Consider the following 20,206-nt stretch of genomic DNA (forward strand, 5'->3'; position numbering starts at 1 on the left):
CAGTATCACAATATATTTAAATTTTTCATGCAAATAAAAAGAACCCTCCTCCCCGACTTCCTACAAAATATAAAACTACACACCATCAGAGCTCACATTTATACTATCAATAAAAAATCTATTAAAAACTATGTGGGAAGTCAGCACTGCTTATATTGTACCCAGCATCTATTATTATCATTATTAAAACTAGCCCCATATATGGTTCAAATATGGCTACCATATCTTGACAAATGTGTCATACGTGTTTTTTTTTAAAAGACTGTATCTAATTTTCTCCATAGATATACAACTGCCTAATAAACAGCCACTTCCAAATAGTTGCAACACACTTCTTAACCACTGCTATACCTACTTTGACAAAAGAAATTTGGAATTGAGTTAATTTATTAATTAATTCAATAAAATTACCCAAAAAATAAAGCTCCAGGTCATCCGGGAAGGCCATCCCTGTTAATGTTTCAAGCACGTAAAAACATTCCTGTTTCAATCCTACGTCTAAAGCACATCTCTGATATTTCACCTTTTGATCTATGTAGCTTCTGCGGTGTGTAAATTATAGTTGGTGCAAGAAGTTATAGTCAACCAGTCCATATCTTGCATTGATAATTGAAGTTATACCATCTAAACAATCAGACTCAACAACTTCCTGGAATTACAACACCCATCTCCAACTACCATCTCTCTCTCTACCTCTGTAAGCCTAGTTTTGCACTTTCACTCTGGAGAGCATAGTACATTTCAGTAATAAATTTGGGTGCATTCCCCAATCAGATCATTTGTTCCATTTCACTAATTTCAGGTGGGACCAACATTGGCCCCAATCTTTCTTTCAAGAATGATCTTAGCTGGAGGAAACAAAAGAAAGTCCCATTAGCTACTCCATATTTCTGCTTTAATTGATCAAAAGACATGAATCCCTTCTGCATAGCAGTCTTCAATGTATCTTTTTCCTTTGTCATACCAAGAGTTTTAATATTCTGTTACCTATATTCATAGGCAATAACACATTCTTACATAATGGTGCTCTTAATGATAACCCTGCTTTTTTTCCCCAATACACTCATTGATTCCTTGCCATATCCTAATCATATATATTAATATAGGATTATCCATCTTTTTTGTTATGACTTAAAACTCCACTTAAAGGTAAAATCCTTTGTTGCCCCCTCTTTCATTGAGTATAATCCCATTTGAATTGGGGGATGGGGGGTGGGTGGTTGTGTTTCTCAAAGAAAGATTAAAGAAATCTGGCTTGTGCTGACAAATAATAATTTCTAAAATTCTGGTTGCCCAAGTCATCCTAGTTTATAATCCCATGTTAATTTTTCCAACAAAATTCTTGTCACCTTATTATTCCATGGGAATTGCCTAATACAATTATTTAATAACAAAGAAAATTTTCAGAAAGAAATAGGCAGCAATTTAAAAAATATATTGTAATCTTGGCATCATTTTCATTTTGACACAGTTAACTCTTCTAATCAAAGTTATCAGCAAACCTTTCCATTTCTGCAAATCCTTCTCTATCTTCCCTAACAGGGGAATATAATTTAATTGGTACAAATTCTGCAGGTTATTATCAATTATTATTCCAAAGTTTTTAATTCCATCTATTTTCCATTTAAATCTACTTCCTTTTTGATATTTTTCATAATCGAAGTTTGTCAATTCCATTATCTCACATTAATCCATATTAATTTTATAACCTGAAACTCTTCCATATTTTTCCAGTGTTGTTTGCAATTTCTTCAGAGATTCCACTGGATCAGAGAAATATAGTTGTGCATCATTAGTAAATAGCTAATGTTATATTTTTCTTGTCCAACTTTGAAACCTTTAATGTCCAGGTCTCTCCTTGTAACTGTTGCCAGTAGTTCAAACGCAAGGATAAAAGGGGACAGGGGACACCCCAGTCTACTAGATCTACTCAGAGGAAAAACCGCTGACCTTTGTATATTAGTTATCATCTTGGCTATTTAGCCCACTGATTCAGTATTATCTCTCTTCAATTCCATTTGCTCACCTATTCACTGCACTTTTTCTCTCTCATATTCACAACAATTGTATCCTGATTCTTCTATTCTGCAGCATTTCGCGTGTTTTTACTACATTCTGTATTGGCAATTTATCCCACACTTTATTAACCTCAGACTGTGAATGATGTTACTGTACCAGTGCATCATTGAAATCTTATTTACGATTTTAATCCATTCGCAATAAACAGATTAAATGGGCGAAACCATTGGGAATGGTAATTCTGTATCTTAGCAACAGGATTTTTCTTTAAAGTCACCTGAAACCAAATCAAAGAAAGATGGATAAAAATTCTGCCTTTTTGTGATTTTTTGGGGGATTTACCTCTTCAAAAGTGGTACCATTCGTCAGGAGTTTGGTATAAAGTGATGGGAAAGTAGGTCGGGCTGACTGTAAATTTTTTTTCCATTTATTGCCCTTTAAATTGGACACTGTATTGGTAAAGCAATCTGTTCCACCAGGCACTGAAACACTTTCCAAATGTTATGGCTCTGGCCCTGTCACCAAGCACAAATTGCTAATGCTATCATAGGGTTTTTCATTAATGACTTGACGCCTTCCCACTGAGCATAGCTGTGCAGAAATTCAGCTTGTTCACAAAAATTTCAGTATATCTTATTCCTTTGAGCAGCAGAATTTCCAAGTAAGTATGAAGTTACTAGTTCTCACGTGGAATAAATAATGAGGAGTCTTGCGGGGGGGAGGGGGGGGGATCATTCATTTCACACGGAATGACTGAAGGGCTGCCATATTTTAGAAATGTCATGACTGCCATATTTGGAAAGTGACTTCCAATCAAATACAGTATGTGGCCTTAGCACAAAGAAACAGCATTTTTGGCTTGCATGACTGCAGCATAAACTGCCACCATATTTTGATGGCGCCTGTAAAAAAAATTTTTTACAGCATTCTCTATTTTTACCTATTTCTTCGGGTGACAATTTGAATATTCCAGGTAGCATTATTACATAATCAGATGTAGATTTTTTAACAAGTTGCATCCGAGCCAGGAATTAAAGTCAAAAATAAAACAATTTCTGAGAAATTCAGTTATTTTGGGTTGCGTTTTTTCCAAGAAATAATACGATTCAGTTTATGAAGGTTACGACAGTTAATCCTTCCAATAAGGTGTTGAAATGCTTAGCATTATTTATCAATGTACCGTACAACTCTTATTATCCAAAATCCTCATTTATCCAAAGTTTTTTTTTAAATTTTAGATAAATGAGGATATCCAAATCAGAAATCCTCATTTATCTGAAATTTTTTTGGAGCCGAACCTCACAGGTCGAAAAAAATTCACCCGACATGAAATTAGAACGACGATTGTCCTCGATTAAGGTAATTCCCTCCCCTCTCTCATTCTATTTCTTCTTTACATTCCCCTCTTGACTTTTCTCTCCGAATCTCCCTCTCAAATTCTGTGCCACTTTCTCCCAGCCCCCAATGTGTGTGTGCAGTAGGTCTAGGGGAGGATTCAGAATTGTGACTCGGGTGTCGGGGTTGGGAACTCTGGTAACCGGGGAGACAAGAGCCCACTGACTCGCCCATGAGTGTTCCACCAGCCCAGGAAGCCTCCCCAGGGATCAGCGGCAGCAGTCCTCACGTGTCGGGTATCAGCTGAGTTTGGGAGGTCTCGGAGATTGGTGGCGACCAGCATTTTTTTGGTGAGAATTAAACATTATTTTAAAGTGTAAAAAAGCCTTCCCTTGTTGTTTGTTGATGTTTAAAGATTGATACAAGTAATTTGCTGTTGCTACTGGGATATTTTTAAAATAATGACCAGTTCTCCAAAAAAGCCGTTTATCCGACACAAGCCTGGTCCCGACCATTTCGGATAATTGGAATTGTACTGTAGTTCATTTAATCTTGATTTATTCAATTTTACTATGAATTCTTGAAGAAATTATATTCAACCCTCAGTGCTTGAGGCTCTACAACCTATGGTTATATATGGAGTGCCACACCAACAGTGCTTGATGAAGCGTGTGGAAGTAAATTTCAATAGTTACAGATCCAATTTTCAACTTTAAAACCAGCAGCATAAAAATGAAGCAGAAATTAAAGATTTGTAAATGAAAGATTCACTGGGGAGTTGCAAAGTAAAAAACAAGATGTGAGCCATTAATCAAGAAATAGGATCTGGTATTTGATTCATTAAAATTCTCTCAAGTACACTAAGCAGTTTAATTTTATTCATCTCACAATCCTATAGATCAATGTAAATTCAAAATATTTCTGAAATCAGAAGTGTGATTTTTGTTTACATTTGGACACTGTCTGTTCCATATAAAAACATTGCCTGAAATTTCCTTTTCTTCATGGGCGTTAGATAAAGCATTGCCCTCTACCATGTGCAAATTTTATTTGTAAATTTAAATGTAGACATACAACTCCGTTACAGAGTTTTCCAACCCATGAGATGCAAATTTTATGTAAATTTAAATGTAGACATACAACTCCGTTACAGAGTTTTCCAACCCATGAGCCCATGCCACCCGAATACACCAATTAACCTACGACCCCAGTACCTTTTGAAAGAGTGGAGGAAACCAGAGCACCCAAAGGAAACACACGCAGACATGGGGAGAATGTACTAAACTTCTTACAGTCAGCGCTGGATTTGAACCCAGGTCACCGGCACTGTAATAGCATTGCACTAACTGTTACGCTAACTGTGCTGTCTATTATTTTTGGAACATTCACTGTAAAGCACCTTTGTTTGAATAAAAGCTACATTTCATTCCAATAAAATAAAATTATTTTGTTCATTTCAATATGATGCTTTTTGATATCTCCATTGATGCCCAGAACAAGGACATTATTTATTTCTATTTTCTATCAATTTCCTGCAACAATTTACACATTTGCTTAATCTTCCCTCTTTAACCTTTGTAAGAATGTATCACAAATCTTTGACCTCTGAGATTAGAGATTGGACACAAGTAATGAGTCTAGTTCCTCTTCCGTGATTATCACCTGCGTACTCTGAGGTGCTGCTGCCAATAAACCATGTCTTGAGTATAAATTTGAGTCAACATGAAAAGTTTGGAGACACTGTGATTGTAGTAAAAACACAAATATCCTGGAGGAGCTCATCAGATCTTGTCGAGTCCATAGGAGGCAAAGATATTCGCAAAAGGCTGCAGACACTGTGACTGCAGTAAAACCACAGAAAGGCTGGACAACAGGTCCTTGAAGAAAGACTCAGGCCCAAAACATCACTTAAATATCTGAACCCCTATGGATGCTGCGAGACCTGCTGAGTTCCTCCAGCCTTTCTGTGCTTTTACTTTGGAGTATACATTTCCCACTGAATTTTAATAAATAACAATTCTCTACTTTCAGGAGTTTGACATGTTACTTATTTTCTTGCTTGTTCGGTTTTGCTGGAATGAACATGGTCAAGTTATCAGGTGCTTGAGATTATATGAAAGGCTTAACCTTTATTATTCATGTGGAAATACTGTGTTGAATAACAAAGTATTCTGAAAAGTCACAAGGAGCCAAATAATGAGCCTCCTCCAGAAAAGATTCCATTCTCGTGATATTTATTTTTCTCTTAGAAAGGCAGTAAAGGCTCATTTTTAAAGAAATAATCAGAACAATGTTATTTTCAGTTTAGCTAATGTTTGTTTGAGATTAAATCAAATTAATTAAGGGATTATTTGTTTCTGTATTTAGTAATTTGGATTTCATAGAAGCAGTATTTTTGTTGAAAGCGATTTTCGGGGAGTTTTGGGGACTAATACCGCACAAATAACATGACATCAGAGCGTGGTAGAAAGATCCAAGGATAAGACCACCTTTTAAGTGATTTAGTGATTTAGATTGCAGATTTTGATTGATGTTAAGGATTCACCATTGAGAAATTCATTGCAAATTGTCAGTCACTAGTAACAGTATGTTGTATTCTAACCCAGAAGTGCAGTTCTACTGGATTGAACTTGTGGGTGGAGTGCAAAGTGTCACTACTACTCCAAGGTAATTAACCTTTCTAATCTAACACCAAGGCATAAATCTGGTAGTTAATTTTTCCAGTGAAAACTGCAACCAAATGATCACATTAATGATCAAAGCATTACCTCAAACAGGTGCAAATTAGGAGCCTTGTGGCCAAATGTTGAGTTTGAAGAGAGTTCCCGATCGCACAGGGGAATTCCATGTGGCCAATTCCTCACATTTTCCCCCACTTCTGCAGCGCCTTTTGTACCAAGGCTCCCTTGGGGGAATTGGTGGGTTGCAGGAGTCCTTTAAGTATTGACTCATTCCCCAGTAGTCAGTGTCGTAATGGCCCAGCAACTCCGCAGAAGAAGGTATCACAAGAAATGCCAAAACCCATTTCTTCACTTCAATCTCACCCAGGGAAATACAACATGGAAACACACCTTTTGGCCCATCAAATCTGCGCTGACCTTCAACCACCTCGTCATGCTAATCCAAATGGAATCCTATTTTAGTATACTAAACTTCAGAAGCCTCCTTTCAATAGATTTCTGTCTAATTCTGTGCAGAATCTGGAGATTGGAACAAGTATTTCCACTATTCATTGCACAGGTTTGTGCAACAAGATGGTGGAATCTAATTTTCAGGCAAGAGTTTTGAAAGCAGAAGCTTGTAAAACAAGAAAAGGCTATTTTTTTTTTTTTTTAATTTTTTTATTTTTCACACCATAAATCACAATAGCCATGATATACACTTTTTCTTTTCCACACATTTACAGTGACTTTTTCTCCCTCCCCCCTCCCTCCTAAGAAAAAGCTATATGATGAAGGAATGCAGTGGGTCGAGCAGCATAAATGGGAGAAAATGAACTGTTAATATTTTGGATGGGAACCCTTCGCCAAAAGTACAGAAGGGAGATAGCCAGTGTAACGAGGACAGAGTGGGTGGGGTTAGGGAACCAGTGAGGAATGATGGATACAGGGAAGGTGAAGGATGGGGTTAGGAGACAGAGGCAGATGTCAGGTGGAAGACAAGGAGTCATACAGCGTGAATGAAGCTCTCTCACTCCTTTCATCTGACACCTGGCAATGAAACACTCCTTGTCCTTCCCAGCTGACCATCATTCTTCACCATTCTTTAGTTCACTAATCTCCTCCTGGCTGCTCCCACCCTGTTCTCATTGTACTGGCCATCTCTCCTCTGCAATAATAGTCTTCATGGTTCAAAGTTCATTTTTTTGTCATGTAATACAGGTACACAATCCTTTATCCGGAACCCTTGGGGGGACAGTGTGTTCCGAATTTTGGAAAGTCAGATTTAAGCCCACCTAAATTGTTCTGCTGTCTCCACCCCCTTCCAATCACACTGCCGTCTCCCACCCCACCCCACCGCCCGAGTCACGCTGCTGGTTTCCCCCTTTGCCCGCCTGAGTCGCGCTGCTGGTTTCTGTCCACCCCTACCCGACTCGTGCTGCTGATCTCCCCCCCCCCCCCTCGCCCGCCCGACTCGCGCTCCTGGTCTCCCAACCCCTCGCCTGCCCGAATCGCTGCCAGTCTCCTCCCTCGCCTGCCCAACTCGCACTGCCAGTCTCTCCCCCTCGCCCGCCTGACTTGCGCTGCCAGTCTCCCCTCTCGCCTGCCCAACTCGCACTGCCAGTCTTTTCCCCTCGCCCGCCCAATTCGCGCTGCCAGTCTCTCCACCTCGCCCACCTGATTCACGTTGCCGGACTCTTGCCCCACTTGCCGGATTTTGGAGCTTTCCGGATTTTAGATGTCCGGATAAAGGATTGTGTACCTGTGATACACAGGACATACTTCAATTTTTGCCTGCCATAAGGCAAGCAAAGAGTCACCATGAGCATTGCCTGGTGGCCCTAACAATCTGGGAAAGAGAAGCAAATGAGTGTCCTTTCAGAGACACTCAATGTCCAATGCTCACACAGTCTTTTGTAGTTGTGCAGACACTTGTTCAAACCAGTGGAAAATCGAGCTCTGGAGCCAAACCCTTGATACAATCTTCAGCTCACTCAACATCGTCATGAATCCTGGTTCCCATGAGCCAGGCTCTAACAGCCCGCAGCCTGTGTGGGTCCTTCCGCTGCTGTGGTCACCTTCCCTATAGGGTCATCTTCCATGCTTCTCCTTCTCAACAGGGGGGTCTTCTCCCCACTTCTGGTGCCCTGGTCTCCTCATTTCCAATCCACTGCAACCCCTCACCGTATGCGCAGCCATCCTGGGCACAGTCCTCTTGTGGTTGGAAGATTTTAAAAAGCCTGCACAGCATCAGAAGAAAATGTGGGTTACATGTCCACTGGTGCCTAAAATAGCCAAATACGATGAAATGGTCAAGATGGAATACAGAATACGTGCCGCTACTGGCAACAGCATCACAGCATACAGTTTGGGAGATCATGCCTGCAGTGTATCATGAAGTCTGGTTCGGTCACGTGGTTATGATTTTACAATAAGAATGTGATGGTACCACCTCAAACATTTATTAGCTACACCTCAAACCCATCATTCTGACTACCTATAAGGGTCAATGCAACAACTTACCAAGTAATTTTTAATTGTGCCTTTCATACCATGATACCTATTGTCTGGAAGGGCAAGGCCTGCAGATGCCCAAGTATAATACCTCGATAAGTCATCTCAGCCCAGAAATAATATTACTGGTTAATTACTGTGGCTCAAAAAGCTGCAACTCACCACGCAAGGGACTTAAGCACATAAACTGTAGCCTTCAAAACAGCAACTCAATGCCACATTCATCATGGGAAATTAAGGAAAACCACATCCAAAATGTCATTAAAAACTGGTGAATAACATCCCTTGTCATATTTCTTTCGTCTTTACTCAGAATTCAGGTTACTTTATGATGATGAGCTCTCTGGCTCAAGTTTTCTAATTTCAGCTCCATCCAAATTCAGCTTCGAAGAAAACATTCTTTTATCATAATCATATAACAATTACAGCACGGAAACAGGCCATTTTGGCCCTTCTAGACCGCACTGAACTAAGTCTTCTCCTCTAGTCCCACCTACCTGCATGCTGCCCATAACCCTCCATTCTCCTCCCATCCATATACCTATCCAATTTTTCCTTAAATGACAAAATTGACCCTGCCCCCACTACTTCTCCCAGAAGCTCATTCCACACAGCCACCACCCTCTGAGTGAAGAGGTTCCTCCTCAGGTTGCCCCTTAATTCATGACCTCTTGTTTTAATCTCTCCTACTCTCAATGGAAAAAGCCTATCCACATCAACACTATCTATCCCCCTCATAATATTAAATATCTTTATCAAATCCCCTCTCAACCTTCTATGCTCCAAAAAAATAAATACCTAATTTGCTCAATTTTTCTTTAAAATCTAGATGCTGAAACCCAGGGAACATTTTTGTAAATCTTCTCTGCGCTTTCTCTACCTTGTTGATATCCTTCCTATAATTCGTTGTCGTTTATCTCAGTAATTATTATTATTTCCAGTTTCAGCATTTACAAGGTTAGCTGACAACACAGAGTAAAAGCTATGGCTTCCTGTGACTAAAGTATATAAATGACCAAACTGTCGCAATTCTTAATTTCTTTTGATAACCACGTGGTTGTTTTCTCAGCGGGGATTATTCAGTCGAGTTCCATTTCCAGATCTGTTTTAAAACAGCTCCTGTAGCTGCGCACTTCCTCATGGCGAACCAGCACCACTTAAGACACTGTGTGACATCGGGTCAAGTGAAATGGAAACATCAACAATTCAATGTTTTTGGGCAATGTGCAAAAGTTCACACAAAAGGTAATAGGTCACACACGCTTGTCTGTGTTTTGCTCATACCATAATGTTGGGCTCAGGCCCAAAATTTTCGTTATCCTTTACTTTCTAGATTCTGCATGACCTGTTGAATTTTGTCCTGAACTTTTGTGCATTGCGCTACAATCACAGCGTCTGTAGGCTTTCCTGTTAAACTCAATATTTTTGTGCTTCCTTTAAGCTCCAAATAACTAAATAATAAATTAGTATGAGACTGACAATGCAAACCCCAGCCACATTAGCAAAAGGACTGGATCCTAACATTCTTCATCCAATGGTTACTGCAAAATGATAATACAGTTAAAAAAAACAGTATTCAGCACAGATGGGGATTATTAGTAGATGCCAGATATGTGAATTTCCCAGCTGCCTGAGACACACAATGACTAACTAATACACCTGGATTAAGAATAAACAGTTTAAAAGACAAAAGACAATGCAAACGTTAAAGTAATTTTTAAAAAAATCAGTATTGTAGTCCTTAATTATGATTTTTCCAGTAACTTAGAAAAAAATTAAATTGAAATTCGAAACTTGGTCGCTGGCACTGTAACAGCGTTACGCTCACTGTGCTGCTGTCATAATTAACACCCCTCCCCCAAGTTTTTAGATGAAACTTTGTTAATATATTTAATAATATACTAATAGACTCTTAATAGGCAGGGATATGGACACAATTTAAGAGAGTCATCACAGTGCAAGTGGCATCAGCCGTCCCCTTATCCTTGGCGACACCATTTTCTTCAAATACAACTTTATTCAAACTGCTGCTATAAGCAAAGCACGATCAAGGCGCTCCACTGACTGAATATTTGCTCCCATTTTTACTAATGGTTTGTGTGTTACTTCGGAGAACATTTATTTTTACAATTTTAAACTTTTCTTTAAATTTTTATTTCTTTTTATTCATTCTAATTCTCGCTATTTATTTATTTATTTCCTGTTTTGTTGTTGGTTGCTTGAATTCCAGATTACAGGAATTTTACTGTATCACATTTCAAAAGTAAAAATGGCTCTCGAGAAGGACTTAGCTGCTTAACCCCAAATCTGGATATCACAATTTCACATTTGTTTATCAGGATACTTCCAATACTCCTGAAGACCAAAAATCTTAAGCAGGCCACCAGGGAAAAAACAGCATTTTCCTTGAAAAGAAGACCAGCAAAAACAAACCCAAACAATTCTTTAGTGATGACATTGTGCAATTCTTAATTTTAAATGGTCTTTCAATGCTTTAAATACTCGTCTTTCACTGCCATTTCTAAGCAAAGCTTGGTTGTACGCTTCTTTCCCTTATGTGCCTCTAGAACACAAATAACCATTAACTAACCCCAGGGAGTAGTTTCGTGAAAAACTGCTGCTTTTAAACTTGCTTTGTTCTCCCAACACAGCAGTCAACTTCATTTCCATCTGGTGAAAGTAAATCAAAAATAGCCAAAGCTTTCCAGCCTGAAAACAAACTGCAGCAAAAGAGGAATAATAGCTTCTCTCAGTTTCTCACTCCCAACATCCAGTCAGCAAGTCATATCCCTGCACCATCCATTATCTGTTTCCAAATATCCCCACTGATTTGCTGCTCTACCAGATGGAAGCCTGGGGTTTCCGTTTCTGAAGACTCCATTGATTTGTCACCAATGATAAGTGTTCACTACAAGTTCCCACAATCCCTGAACACCAAAGATTCTCCCACAATGCCCTCCAGGGGAGAAGACTGAACAAAGGCACAAATTATAAGAGATTTTAAAAATCCCCTTTATTTTGAAGGTTTTATTTTTATCAGATTGTTAAAAAGCTAAAAAAAATTGTCTATAAAGGAATGAAATATGTTTCCCCCTCTACAGCAAAGGCAAGATGCAATTTGGTTTAACTGTTTCTGCACAGTGCATCCTTAATGGAAATGTGTTTCTCAGCCTCATCCACGTTGGATAATCCCTTCCTACAAGGTTTTTGGTGATAGAGAAATACTACACCTCTCACATGTCCACAAAGCTGATTCTGCCCAATGTTGTCCAGTATTAGTTTTTTTTTACTTCTGGGCAATAGATACATAGACAAGAGTTTAAATTCGAGTATTGGAACTGAGGAAATTAGATTCATACAATCAATATGGATTTTTTTAAATTATTAGTAATGGTGATCAAATTTTCATCCTATTGAATAATCTCTTCAGATTTCAGATTTATTGTCAGAGTACATACATGGCATCACATACAACCCCGAGATTCTTTTTTTTCCTGCAAGCGAGGCATAATTACCACTTATTGGTAGTGCAGAAAAAACTGTACACAGTGTACAGATGTAAATATATAAAGAATTGTAAGCAGATAATGAATGTAAACAAACTGGCTGTGCAATAGAGAGAATTTTTTTTTTTTAATCAATAAAGTGCACAGTAAGAGTCCTTAAATGAGTCTCTGAGTTTGTTATTGATGAGTCTGATGGTGGAGGGTAGTAGTACCTGTTCCTGAACCTGGTAGTGCGAGTCTTGTGGCACCTATACCCCTTTCCTGATGACAGCATTGAGAACAGAAACCTGCCGCGCTTATATGTGAACCCGGGACCACTACTATGCTTGGCTTTGAATTGCCTCTTCACTTTAGTGACTACCAGGGATGAAGACATCACCAGCAATGTCCACATCCCATGAGCTAGATTTTAAAAAAAAAGTCAACTCAGTCCAATACTTTCTTCTTCAAAGTGTTGAAGCCATAGAAATTACAATAGACACAAAAAACTTGCTTCCTGAACACTTTTAGGTGTATTTTATGGATTTTGGACTGCTAATCATGAAAATCACCTTAAAATTTTCCTATCACACATCACTTTTTAGATATATAATCTATTTTGTGATTTCCTGTCATATTTTAAATCTATTAGTGTATTGCCCACAAAGAATGCTGTTTTGGTCAGTCCAAGCAGGCCTGGGCATGCACTCAGAGCAGGTGCTATGCAAATGTTGTCTTAGGCCTGACAGGCTAATAAATATAGCTCATATATTCAGATGCTGTGCATTACATTGATCTCAATTGAATGCATGTTGATGCACATGTTCTTCAGGCAATAGCATAGTGAGTGTACTTAACAATACCATTTATTGTCTTCAGGAAAATTCAATGCAGCAGAAATGTCCCCTCAATGTCACAACAGCTGTGATACATTCTGTTACATCTGTGGGGAGTATAGCGACTTTGATGCAATAAATTGTCGCTTGAAGGCTAAGTGAAACACTTATTAGTGACACGTTTTCAATTAGTTTCAATACAAGCCCAAATGTATTTTCATCCTTTAACATATAAACTTGAAATTATCTTGTTTAATGTTGAAATGAAATATCCATAAATAACATCCATATTAACTTCCAGTAACATTGAAATCATGGTCAACTAAAGTTATGAGTGTTTCACTCACCCTTCTCTATGGCTCTTTGTTCATAATATTCTATCTAAAACTCTGGATTCGTGCTCTGTCCCACCCCACATGCTTCAAACAGGACAACAACACCTGAGCACACCACGCATACTCCAGCCGATACTCCCAACACCCAAATGCACTGTGCATGCTCTTGGAACCGCGCATCTGCGCAACAACAAAGTTGGCCACAGAAAGTAAAACTAACTTGACACGCCTCCGATGCTCACAGAACCAAACGGGATGCTGACCTAACAAGGTAAGCAAATTCTTTACACATTTTTGGCCCCTACAGGGAGTAAATGTTTAATGCTAAATTAAACAAAAAATAATTTAATATTTCTCCAACTTCCTACGTGATACAGCAAATCTGAAATTGTCTTTCTGTTCAGCTTGAAGTTGTCTATTATAATCACCAAATTTTTTTTTCATGAAGCAAACCTTTTGAAAAACATTGTTGTCCAATGTTATTAGGCAGAAATGACTCTATATTTTATAGACAAACTTGTGCCCATGAAATTGAACTCACTCCAAATCAATGCTTGTATTGTGAGATTAATTCATTTTTAAGATGCAACAATAACAATGTATTGTTCTAAATGACACATTCTGCTATACAATCAGTGAAACATTGCCAATAAGTCATTATTACACAATACTATTCTGTTCTGGCCAAATTATGGGTCGAATGACTCACAATAATTGCATTTTAATTACAACAGGATTCACCATATTCGCATTTTGAATTGTCTAATATTTCTTATTTTTTCAATATCATGGATTTAAACAATTCAGACCCTTCTACCCTAAATTAAGCTAAAGGTTATTTTGTAAAGCTGTGATGCAGATTCTTTTCCATCTTTTATGATAATCCTGCTGGTTTTGAAACTTTCCTGCAGTGATGGATGGGATCAGTGTGTCAGATCAGAAGTTGTGGATTCAAGGCCGACACAAAAGGTTTGATTTTGTGAGCTGGACTCACACGGCATTTAATTAATGAGGGAGTAAAGCATCTCAGAAATGCTGCACCAAATCCCTATTTTCCCTTCACATGCACATAAAATATCTCATGGCGATACCTGGAGACCAACGGGGAAATTCTGCTCAGTGACCAAGGCAACGTTTATCCTTCCACCAACATTACACACACAAAAAGATTATTTCATCTTTATTTCATTATTGTGCGACTTTGATGTGGGTGAATCGGCTGCCACTTTCCTTACAACAGTGACAGCACTTAAAAGCCAATTCATTGGCTGTAGAGCGCTATAGGATGTCTTTTGGTTGTGAAAGGTGCTATAGAAATGCAAGTTCTTTCTTTATTATACAAATCTTTCTGCCGCAGCAGGGACGAGTTTAATCCTTTTTTCAGTTTGGCCACTTGTTTTTAGACAACGCTATGCTCCATCTTGGGATAAGGGATCTGACACAAACTGTATGGCATGACTACAAACAAGCCTTTGTTATCATGGAGTACTGGAGGCTGATGTCAACCACTCCAATATTAGTGATGTGAACCAAGCAATCCTTCAAAAACACAAGAATGTGCAGAATCAAAAGGAGCCACAAAGTGGAAAATTTTTAGTTTCAAAACTGCCCATAAAATAATGTTCTCACATGCAAAATAAAATGTGAGCCTGGCCAGGTGCGGCAATGGTTTGTTGTTTTGCACACATTTGTGCCTTGTTGCTTTCATGCAAAACCCCAATCTATTCCCTTCTGTGCAATAGACCACACAGTGAAGGTTTTATCAAACATTCCAAGGCTGAATCAGACAAGCAAACAAGAATGATATCTTCAATGCCTATCCACTGATGTAAGTACATGTCTTTCTTCTTGTATCCAAAAGACTAAAATACAAATAGATTCCATATAAATAAATGTCTACATTGAGATACAAATATCATAGGAATCACTCATCATTCTGAAATGACAGGGAAATAATTGTGTTTAATAGAATCTAAATTACCCACATTATTTTTGCCTACATGTATCAACTATTGGAACACTGTGCCCTGATGATAGCAACATCAAATTGACCACAAATTTTATGTTTCAGGATGTTGCCATCAGATTTTACTGTATTTTATAGATATTTGAGATATTTAGGCACCACAGAAACTTCCTTTCTCATACTTCACAAAAGTCTCTGAAGAATTGGCAACACAGCACCTACCCTGTTGGTACAGGGAGAGATTTATCTACATAGCAGATCAAATTCATTGTTGACATTCCAATTTGTTTGAACATGCAAATCCATTATCTGCATTCTTTTGAAGAACAAATTTTGCACATGATAGGGACTAAATTTGTATAGCACATTCTAACAACAGCTCATTGACATTGCCCTGGCCTACACCATAATTAGAAGTTTGCATGGGTGATCCACATAGAAATCCAACAGCTCTCAAGTGGGATAGAGTCCATTACATACTATTATATTTATCAGTAAATCTCCCTGCCATTGGGATCACCCTAAGCCACAATGTAACCATTTCCCTTCTCATTCCAAAGTTAAAATTATTGAGAAATGAACTGAAAAAAAAAATTAATTCAAATTAGAATTTAATGAAAATAAACATTCAACAAACTTTCATAACTTCTAAATGCCGTTAGCAGTCCTGCTTCAGGTCAAATGATAATTAAAAAATTACCATCTAGAATTAGCGGTTAGCACAAAGGTGTTAACAGCACCAGCAATTGGGGCCAAGGTTCGAATCCTGTGCTGTCTGTAAGGAGTTTTTACGTTCTCCCCACGTCTGCATGGGTTTCCTCTGGGTGTTTCTGTTTCCTCCCACCGTTCAAAAAACATACCGGGCGATGTAGGTTAATTGGGTGTAGTTGGGCGGCACGGGCTCATGAGCCAAAAGGGCCTGTTACAATGCTGTATGGCTATGATCATGTCTACATTTAAAAACCAAGGCAAGTACATTTGATTCAGTGTGAAACAAAAATCTTCATGTTACTTCATAAGTTATAGGTGATCAAAATAACCAGTTGGCAGACCTGCTATTGAGGCAAATGAGTCAAATTTGAAATCCCAATCCCAGTTGCCATTTTTTCCCCAAGCACAATTTTTATCTCTGAACAAAATGTTTCCAGTCATCATTCAGGCCAGCGAATGGAATTGTTTTCATAGCATAACATTGGAGGAGCATTGTTAAAGGGACCTCCCCTCATCCAGTGTCTTTGGGAACACATGAACTGGAAGAAAATTTAAACTTGTGGCGGGCCGTTTTATTTCAACTATCCGATTCTGCTGTGAGCAGGAAGTAAAGGAGCATAAAAAGTCTTTTAATTTCAAAAAAAAGTCAGGATTAAACAAAATAGAACTGAGATTTTCAGACTTTTTTCTAAATTTTATGTGGCCTCCCTACCTAGCACGATGGATAATTCAGGAAAAGGATACTTACTTGCTCACAAAAGTTCATCTTTTAAGGTGTCTCATATGGTGCTGTTATCGACAGGAAAGATTAATGCCTCTTTTTCAAATGATCACAACCACTTGCAGGAGATAAATGAAATTTGCCTAGTATGCACAATGACCATTATAATACATGATGAAAATTGTTGTTCTGTCCAGATCAAGCCACCCCATATTCTCTCAAAGCATAAACATTCATCATCTCGCAAATACTATCTCAATGAATTATCTAGCTGAATCCAATTATCATCATAGCCTCTGTCAATAAAAGATTGGATGTAGGATGCAGTGGTGACTCATTAAAGGAAAAAAAAACAGGAGAAACAAAGAAATGCATGTTTTACTGGCCATAATATTACATTAGGGATCGTTCTTTATTTTTATTTACAAAGTTTTTTTTTCATCTTTTGAGCTCAAGAAATCAAGACTAAGAAATAGAAAATGGGGGAAAAAATGCAGATAAGCCTTGAGGCCTTCCCGGTCAAAATGATGCAAATGTGAGGGTGGCAAAAAGATTTGAGTTGAAGTCCAAAAGAGCCAAACTCAAAGATGGAATTAATGAACGAAACTGAAATCAGATGGTCACATCTGGAAACATGGGTGTTTCTTCCTCAAAACAGAGAGCTATGAATGCAATTTAGTCCCACATGGTTGAAAAAAAACCTTTTCCTTGTAAATTTGTGCTCCACGTGGACATGCCCAATGGCTTTTCAAGGTTCTTCCCTTTACTTCATTGCAAATATAAAAATTCTCTGCATGTAAGTGTAGCTCTTCAAAACATCACTTACTTTTTTAAAAAAGAGATACAGTGCATTAACCACCCTTTCTGGTTCAGGAGCCCTCACCGTCCAAATACACTCAAGTGACCAATTAACCTACTAACCCTGTACATATTTGGAATGTGGAGTGATAACCCAAGCACCCAGAGGAGGCCCATGCAGACATGGGAAGAGCGTACAAACTCCTTTCAGGCAGCAAGCAGATTCAAACCAAGGTCGTTGGTGCTGTAGCAACATTGTGCAAACCACTAACCTAACTATGCTGCCTTTCTTTTCATTTCAACTTATGACACTCAGCAAGTTAAATAATTGGTAAGTAAAAGGAAAATTGGCTAAACTTAAAATACCTATAATATCATAGGATTTTGAGGGCCATATAGGAGAAGATTATAAGGGTACAAAGCATAGCCTTTCAATGCCATGTGTATGGAGGTGGTGACAGAACACTGAAAAGTGGTAGGGCTAGTGATGTGTGTGGCAAACATCCAGAAGGCTTTTGAAAAGGTTCATCAGCAAAGGGGAAGTGCCTGGCATAAAAGGACATACCTGATGAAGGGCCCAGGCCTTTATTTCCTAAGGATGCTTGCTGTATGACCTGCTGAGTTTCTCCAGCACATTTATGTATTGCATTCGATTCAAGAATTTGCCGACTTCCTTGTTTAACTGGCATAAAAGGGACATTGGTAGCATGCATAAAAGGTAGGTTAAGTTACAGGCAACACAGAGTCAAGGTGAACAGTTACTTTTTTTGACATTGCAGAAAGGTGAATAACGGAATTTCTCTGGTAATGGTTTGGGAGACGTTGCTTTTTTTTTTTTACACACTGATGATTTCAGATTGGAAACCACAACTTCAATGTTTGCAGATGACACAAAACCTGGGAATATTTATGATATCTGTGCAAGATATATATAAAGTGGGAGAAGAAGTGAGAGATGATGCAGATTGGTTGAAAGAATGAAGAGACAATTATCAATTGAAGGATTCTGTTCTAAAAGGAGAAAGAGAGAGGAGTCACGTGATGGAGTAGTGGCCGGTCAAGGAACTCCAGCCCTCTCTGGAAAAGTTTAAAAAAAAATACACAAAACACAAAGGTACAAGAATAAAAATTAAAACAAAGTAAAAGTAAAGGTGGGAAGAAAATGGCAGCGAAGAGAGAAAAGTCGAAAGCAACAGGAAGAAGAGAATAAGAAAGAACGTCGGAAGAAGAAGGTGAAGGCCTTACCTGTCCGAGGAGGCCCGCCGCAGAGAGAGAAGCCCGCTCCCTAAGGTCAGTGGAAGTCCCGAGCTCGGGACTACAAAAATGGCTCGCGGAGCCGAGTAAAAGTGCGCAACCGCGTATGCGCGAGAAGTCACGCATGCATGATGCGCATGAAAAAAAACACACTGACGGGAGGGGGGAACAGCTGAGGAGTCAATCTCCACAGCTGAGAATGACAGCTGCAACACAGCAACAGGAAGAGAACACAGAAAACAATGAGAACAAGAAAGAAGAGAGTAAAAAGAAAACAAGGAAACAACAGATGACCAACCCAGAGGAAGAAGAAGAAGAAGAACATAGAGAAATGGAAGAAGGGAAAGGCAAGACAATGGATATATTTTTTTTAAAGAATATCTGGAATCAGTAAAAGAATGGCAATTACAAGAATTTAGTGAAATAAAAAGAAGAATTAAAAGTGCAGAAGAAAAAATGAATAGAATAGAGATGGTCATGTCAGATATAGGAAAAAGTGGACAATGTGGAAGAACGAGAAACAATCGTAGAAATGGAAGTAGAGGACTTAAAAGAGAAATTAGAAGAATCTAATAAAATAGTTAAAGAGGCACAAGAGCTGTTAGCTCAGAAGATAGATATAATAGAAAACAGTAATAGAAGAAATAATATAAAGATAGTGGGCCTTAAGGAAGATGAAGAAGGCAAGAATATGAGAGAATTTATAAAAGATTGGATCCCCAGGGTCCTAGGAAGACCAGAATTACAGGAAGAAATGGAAACAGAAAGGGCACATAGGACATTAGCCCCGAAACCTCAGCCACAGCAAAAACCAAGATCCATTTTAGTAAAATTCTTAAGATATATAACAAGAGAAAATATATTGGAGAAAGCAATGAAGAAAATAAGAGAAGACAAAAAGCCACTGGAATACAAAGGTCAAAATTTTATTTCTATCCAGACATAAGTTTTGAACTCCTGAAGAAGAGAAAGGAGTTTAATACAGCAAAAGCGATCCTATGGAAAAAAATATATAAATTTATGCTAAAGTAACCAGCGGTACTTAAAATAGTTATTCCAGGGCAGCAAAACAGACTATTCTCAGATCTGGAGGAAGCACGAAAACTTGCAGAACAACTACAAAACAAGCAGAGAAATGAAGACAAGTAACGAGAGTAAAAATGACCACGAACTATATGTATGTGTGTATATATATATATATATATATATATATATATGTGTGTATGTATATATGTGTGTACATGAGTGTATCTGTATTTAGAGGAAAATATATAGAGTATAGATAAGAATTAATAAGGGAATGAAAGGGAACAGAGGAAGTAAGGAGGGAATTAAAAGAGTGACCTTTGATATATATGAAAATTGAAATCTTTTCTAGGGGGGGGCTGGGTGGGGAGGAGTTACGGTCACTGCAAAATCAGTTGACGCTTGCGAGTGAATTCGCAAATCCAAATGGAGAGGGGAGATGTGGTTGCCCGACAAGGGATAAAGGGCAACTCAGGAGGGGGAGGGGATAGTGGAGTTAAAGAAATTTTAGATAGGAGAATAAGGGAAATGTTTGATGTTTTAGAA

The 20,206-nt window shown here is 38.3% G+C and overlaps 1 protein-coding gene across 6 annotated transcripts in view; it reads right to left on the reverse strand.

Moving 5' to 3' along the window:
* Positions 1-20,206, reverse strand: part of lrp4 (low density lipoprotein receptor-related protein 4) — a 426,474-nt gene that overhangs the window by 338,202 nt on the left and 68,066 nt on the right. The gene's annotated exons all lie outside the window — the stretch shown is intronic.

Source organism: Narcine bancroftii, chromosome 1 (genome assembly GCF_036971445.1).
Source record: "Narcine bancroftii isolate sNarBan1 chromosome 1, sNarBan1.hap1, whole genome shotgun sequence".
Classification (NCBI taxonomy): domain Eukaryota; kingdom Metazoa; phylum Chordata; class Chondrichthyes; order Torpediniformes; family Narcinidae; genus Narcine; species Narcine bancroftii.